Here is a 7,366-nt window from a genome sequence, read left to right as displayed (position 1 = left end):
AAAAAAAAAAAAAAAAAACAGAAAGAAAGAAAGAATCCAGGGAAGGATCCCAGGGTATTAAATGATGGGGCCCAAGAGGAAGTTTTAGGTTGGGCCATTGTCTTAGGTTTCCATTGCTGTGAAGAGACTCTATGACCATAACAACTCTTAGTAAGGAAAACATTCCATTTGGGATGGCTTAAAGTTTCTGAGGTTTAGTTTCTGCTAGAAGCTATCCAGGAGAGGCAGCTCCTTGAATTTTCTATAGGCTTTTTTAAGATATATTTTAATTTATGTGCATATGTGTAGCTCTGTGTGAATGTATGCCATATGTATGTGTGTTCCCCTCAGAGACTAAAAGAGGTGGTTGGAACCCCTGGAGCTAGAGTTGTAGGTGATACTGAACTAACTGCCCAGTGAGGGTGTGGGAACTGAACTCATGACCTCTGAAAGAACAGCAAGTTTTGTTGATTTGTTTTTGTGGTTTTATGATTGAGAATAGGGAGCATAATTGATAAAAACAGCCAGGGTTTGGTGACTATTAAAAAACCTCTAACTTAACCCTTGGAAATATGACCTCATTGAAGGCATGCACATTTCTGTAAGATACACTGTACAAATTCCTAGTGTGTACTTAATAGCATTGTCATCTAGCCTGGCCTGATCAGGCCAGGCTAAATGAGCTAAATGTCATTTTAAACTCTCTGTGCTTTTGTTTCTCTTATGAGGAACGTCATCACTATAAGTGAAGATGTGGAGAAACCACAGAACAATACTACTCCCTGGGTAGAGAGATATATTGGGGATCAAGCTGCCGAGGCCATTTCTTGGAGACAAGGTGGGGCAAAAATGGCTGAAAAGCTAGCAGGTTCTCAATGACAGTTATCAGGATGGGTCTCCGAGCTGATGTAGGCTATCCCAGATGTCCTTGTCAGAGACTGACCTTTGGGAAAAGGCTAATGAAGATTCTGGAGGATTAAGCCTGGCTCCTGGGAAAGAAGAATTTCCCCTTAGAAGATTCACTGTTCTGCTAAGCACAACTGCCTTTAGGCTTGTTTGTCCAATAGCAATCCTTTTGTTTAACAGACCAAAGGCCTTTTGTTTAGGACAACGTCATCAGAACTGCTAGTGTGTGTGTGTGTGTGTGTGTGTGTGTGTGTGTGTGTGTGTGTGTGTGTTTGTGTGTGCTTGAGGGTGAAACCTTCAAGTCTAACAATCATGACCTTTCAACTAAGATTTGCAGCTCCCCCTGACCCAGTGTCCTACCTCTTCCCCTTACTTAGATCGTCTCTACCCCTCTCCTGGGCCTCTTACTGATTTCCTTCACAGGCATAGCTCAGGGCATTTCTTGGTAAGATAAAGCCCGAAGAATGCACAGGCAGAGAAGAGCCTTTAAAAGTTGTTGTCTCTCCCTATCTCAGCTTTGCTTCTTTGACAATCCCCCTACCCACCTTCCACGGAGTTGGAGAGACTCACTCATGGTTCCCTGAAAGCAGTGGGGACTTTGCCACCTGAGAACTTATCACATCTCCCTACATCCTGCAGCTCCTTTCTCAGCCTCCTTCTTCTGGGGTAACTGCCGTGGTTGTGAACCCTGAAGCTCAGCTTCACCTGGATCCATGGTGTCTTAGTCACTGCCCTATTGCTGTGACTCTTCACCATGACTGAGGCAACTCTTATAAAAACAAAGCATTTAACTGGGGGCTCGCTTATAGTTTCAGAGGCTGAGTCCTTTATCATCATGGCAGAGAGCATGGTGCTGGAGAAATAGATGAGAGTTCTACATCCTAGTCCACAGCAGCACGTAGAGGGAACTGGACTTGGCAAGAGGTTTTGAAACCTCAAAGCCCATCTTTTTTTTATACACTTCCTCCAACACGGCCACACCTACTCCAACAAGGCCTCCTAATCCTGAAATAGTATGTCGCCCTGATGATTGATCACTTAAATACATGAGCTTATGAAGGCCATTCTTACTCAAACCACCACACAAGAAACATTTTATAGTTCCATCCTCCCTTGCCCCCACTCTACTGGAGCCTTCTCTCATTGACCTGTAACTCTGGAAGCCTCCATTGGGCAATAATGAGATGATCTTTCCACTTTTTTTTTCTAATTCTGTCTGGCCGGTGAATTCCTTGAGAAATGAGATTTGTATGGGAGGGGTCAGAAAGGAAACTGCCAACATGACAGCTCCATTTGGGGAAAAGGTTTTATTTTGGATAAGAGACAGAAAGGATTCAGATGCATCTGGAAGAGTCCAGAGCAGTGAGAAAAGAAAGCTGACTGAGCATGGCTGGGGTTAGGGAAGCAGGGAGAAAGCAGTGGAGATGACAGGAGCTAGAGGATAGCAGGAGCAATGTGGAAGTGGGAGTAGAGGGTGATGGGATAGCACCAGACAACTCAGGAGGATAAAACCTGCAGATTATAAGAAGTGACTGCAGGGAAAGGGGCACTGAACCTAACAAAAGTGATTTACCAAACTCCTTGAGAGAATTATCTATCCTCACTGTGTCTGAGACTCTTTTAATGTTCCTTCTTGAACCCCTTCATCCACAGTCCTTCTTCAACGCTCTACTAAAAACATTTCTTTCCAATGACATCCCACCCTTCTGGTGACCCTGACAGCAAAACTCTGACAGCATCCTCAATCTCTCCTTTCTGTTCTTGTTCAGCATCCAAACAACTAGCAAATCCTCTTTATTTTTTCTAAGTCCCGAATCCAACTATTTCCTTTCCTGTCTATCATTATCACCACGAGTGGTTTTTGCCCTGGAATTTAGCAATTCACTCCTAGCTCCTTGCCTCCATCATCCCTTACCTCCCCCAGTCAGCTTTCACCCAGAAGTCTCGTCATGTTAAATTATATGTCGGATCGCATTACATCTCTCAACCAGCACTTCTAGTGGAGAGCTCTGCGTCTAACTGTGATGGAGCTGTGGGAATTGGATTTACTCCTTCATCATGAGCAAGTGGAAAAAAAACTCTACTAAGAAAGTAGTTTTCAAATATTAGAAAGTTGGAAGTTTGTAACTATTCTCCTTGCCATGAGAAATGAATGAAGTGAGCCATGATTTTGCCAGCTTTCTGGCAACAAATTACTTCCAAGTTGCAGAATGGGGAAGAGGTCAGAATTCTCTGGGAACTGAACAGACAAGAGAGTTGAGTGGCCACTGTGTCTACGTTTATAATTCTTCTTGCTTGAGAAGTGAGACCTGGGCAGCAGAGTTCCAGAGACCAGCAAAAGGCTTTGCTGGAGCCAGAGCAAAGCATGTGACTTTGGGAAAGGAAACCTCAAACACCAGAAGGTCGAAGAGCTCCAGAATCAGTACATGAGAGTCAGTCAGTGAAGAGACCATGTGATGCATAAAGCACAAGATAGAAACGCTTGACCTTCGGTGCAAGGAAAGATACCTTAGACTCTAAAAAAGCTCAAAAGAAGACTAGAAAACATGATCCATAAAAAGGAAAATAAAACGGAAAGAGATCCAGAGATGGCAAAGATTACCTTTGAGGATACTAAAGCAGAACTGTAAAAATATTTCTCTTATTTCAAAGGCAAGAAAAAAAGGATATTCAAGAAAAGAAACAAATGTGCCTTGTAATGTGCTATATCATGAAGGAACCCCAAGGACATGATGCTAAGTATGATAGAGCAGGCACAAAAGAACTTGCACCACACGACTTTATTTATAAGGGGATCTAAACCAGTCAAACCCAGCAAAGCAGAGAGCCAGCGCCTGGCTGCCAAGACCAAGGAAGAACAGAGTGTTGTTGTCTGATGGACAGTGTTCCCAGCATGCAAGATGAGAACATTCTAGAAATCTGCTGGCCAACAGTGTGTATGTAGTGAACAATACTACAGTGTACATTTTTTTAAAAAGTTCGTTCTATGTATGTTTGTTTTTCAGCTGAGGTCTCACAATATTGCCCAAGGTGACCACAGACTGATGTTCTAAGTGCTTCTCGGCCTCGAGCTCCTGAGCAGCTCATAGGCAAATCACCTGACACACCATGTATTTGTATACGACAATAGTCAACACGCACATGGGACTTCTTACAGGTATCTAATGCAATTTATAAAATGAAGCCACCTTTAAAGGATTAATTGCAGGTCAATGTGCTGACATTTATGTCTTGTTTTAAAAAGGAAAATACTTTATTACTAATTAAATAATTAAAAGTCTAACACCATATAGAGGACTGAAAGAATACTTCATTTAAAAACAAAAAAACATGAGTATAGCCAGATAATAATTGAACACATACAAAGACACTCAAAAGTATTAATCACTAGATTAGAGAGACACAAATTTGTATCATAATGAGATTCCATTAGAACACTGGTTCTCAGCCTTCCTCACACTATAACCTTTTAATATACTGCCTCACTTTTGTGGTGACCCCCAATTATGTAGTTATCTCATAGTTATTTCATAATTGTAATGTTGCTACTGTTTTGAATTGTAATGTAAATACCCGATATGCAGGACATCTGAAATTCTATCCCCAAGGTATCACGACCCACAGGCTGAGAATCTCCACTCTGCGGACTCATGAGAATGGCCAGCTTTGAAGACTGAGATCCCCAGGGTCTGGTAAGGCAGCAGAGACACTAGAGCCCATCTCTTGGTAACTAATGCAATAACTTCAGTATAGCTCGGCAGTGTCCAGTAGAGTTTGTGAAATGGAATGTATTCTACTCATTAAATGCCCCAAACTAAAACAAGCAAACAAACAAACAAAAAGCAGAAAAAACGATATCAACCCAAAGACTCGTGCATAGATATTCATAGCAGTGTCACCCATAATAACCACCAGACAGTTGCCGGTTTACCAAATGCATCCCTACTTACCAAAACTTGTCAAACTGAACTTTAAAGGATTAGATCCATTATAAGAAAAATTTACCCCAATAAAGCTTTCAAAAAGGCAATTGCTTAAAGTAAATGATAATATATCTTGAGGCTTATGACAGACCTATAAATAAAGTGTATTTATTTCACATAACAATAGGAAGAATGTCCGGAGGGGGATGAGAGCACACTGCCTAGAGGTGAGTTTTTAAATGGCAAATATAATATTGGAAAGTAAACTATGGTAAGTTAAAGGCATATGCTATAAAGCTTAGCGAAAACATCTGAATACAAGGCAAAAGGCTGGAGATCTAGCTCAGGTTATAGAATACTTGTATAGCATGTATCAAGCTCTGGGCTCATCCTCCCTCATCACATACTGGCTATAGTAGCACACACCTATGACCATAACACTCAAGCAATGAAGGACACTGGTTAGAAATTCAAGGGTATTCTTGGCTATCATAGTGAGTTAAGATACATGATAGCATATAGGCTATTTGAAATCCTATCTCAAAAACTTTTAAAAATAAAAACACATGGCTAAAAACTATTAGGAATAATAAAATAATAAAAGTTCAGTATATTTAAGAGAACATATAAGACCAATAAAAGACAAACTAAAAGGCCATAGATTCAAACCCATCCAGAGTTTACATTATATATAAATACTCAAAACTAATTATCCTAAAGCCAGTGGTTTGTTTGACAATATAAAAAAGGGAGACTCCAGTTGATGTCCATAAGAAGTCAACATGTAGGTTCAATATAAAATGATTACATTGTGCAAACTAGCCATCGAGTTAAATCTGTAAGAGTATCTATAGTAATAGGCAAAGTAGGTTTTATGACAATCAAAATCACAGAGTCAAAAGGAGCATTTTATAATAATAAAGGAGTCACTTTCTCCATAAGACTTTAACAACCCCAATGTGTATGTGCCCCACAGAGCCTCAAGACATGTAAAGACGGAAACAAGGATATACCATGGCAACCAGAGGTATCAAGCTCATGCCTAACTCAGCAATCTCAGGACCAATTAGAGAAGCATCTGTAGGAACCTATAGGAGAGACTTGAAAAGCATAAGCAGCCAACTGACGTCTAATAACAACAGAACTCGCGGTACTCTGTCAATCGGTCTGGGACAGCCACAGAAGTACGGCAGTGTAAGTCACAGATCAAAGTTCAATAAATTTAAAAGGATTGAACAATATAAATATAACAGAATTAAACTAGAAATCAAAATCACAGAGATAGGTAGAAAAACATCAAAACTTCAATGAAACTTGTAGACTATTTAAAGAAGTCACAAAAGAAGTTAGAAAATATTTTAATTAAATAAAACTAAAATACGTTAGAGAATTTGCACAACAAAACTAAAGGAATACGTAGAAGGAGCATTGGAGTGCTTCATGGTTATGGTAGAAAGGAAGGAAGGTTTGGAATCTACCTTCTACCTTGAAGCCCAGGAAAAGAACATACCATGCCCAAAAGAAACAAAGGGAAGAAAGAATAGAGAACAGAAGTTGTTATATTTCTGCAATTGAAAAAAAAAACCAATAGAATAAAATTGCTTCTTTGAAAAGATAGTTGTAAAACTCTAGCTAGAATAGTCACCAAAGGAAACAGAATTATCAATATCTAGAATAAAATATTATGATAGAGCCCACTAACATCAAAAGAGTAATAAAAAATATGAAAAGTTTTATGCCAACATTTGGTGACTTAAATAGAGCAGAAAAGAAATCTCTGAAAGACGTGTACTACAAACCCTGCTCGTGAGGAGGTAAATACCTGAATTAGTCTTCCATCCCCTAATGAACTCAATCCATAGTTTAACAACCTTCCCCTAAATAGATTTTACTCGCAGATGCTTTAAATGACAGAAGCACCAGTGTGTACAAAGTCTTTCACAAAATATAAAATAGACAGAACTTTTTCCAATTCATTTACCCTGTTGCTAAACCAGACAAAAACATGGAAAGATTATATATCAACATCTATCATTAAAACAGACTTTAAATTGCCAGGATGAATTCAGTAATTTTTTAAAGTCACTGAAACAAAGCCGAGAGCAGTTCATCCAAGGTATGGAAAGTTGGTTAAACATTGGAAAATTAGTCAGTGTCATTTAATATATTAATTACAATACAGAAGTATCATGTGAATCACTATAGAGAAAGCATTTAACAAAATTTCACACGTAGTCGTGGTTAAGAGTCCCAGAAAGCTTGGGAAAAGAAAAACAGTCTCAACTCACTGAAGGGCATCTCCAAACAGCGCTCCCCATCTGGTACACATAACCAGAGAATGAGCACTTTCCTCATAGACAGTGGGGAAGAGGGACGGTCTGAACTTACCACCCATTTCAACACCACCCTGGAGGCTCTAATCTGTGTGACAGCCAGAGACAAACATAAAGACACACAGACTTGAGAAAATATCGACTTCTGCCTGTAGACAACATGCCTACCAACACAATCCGATACAACCTAGAAAGAGTTCGTAAGAAAGGTTTAGGATTGAAGAT

The sequence above is a fragment of the Mastomys coucha genome, unplaced genomic scaffold (assembly GCF_008632895.1).
Source record: "Mastomys coucha isolate ucsf_1 unplaced genomic scaffold, UCSF_Mcou_1 pScaffold5, whole genome shotgun sequence".
Classification (NCBI taxonomy): domain Eukaryota; kingdom Metazoa; phylum Chordata; class Mammalia; order Rodentia; family Muridae; genus Mastomys; species Mastomys coucha.
Note: the sequence above shows the minus strand (reverse complement) of the source record.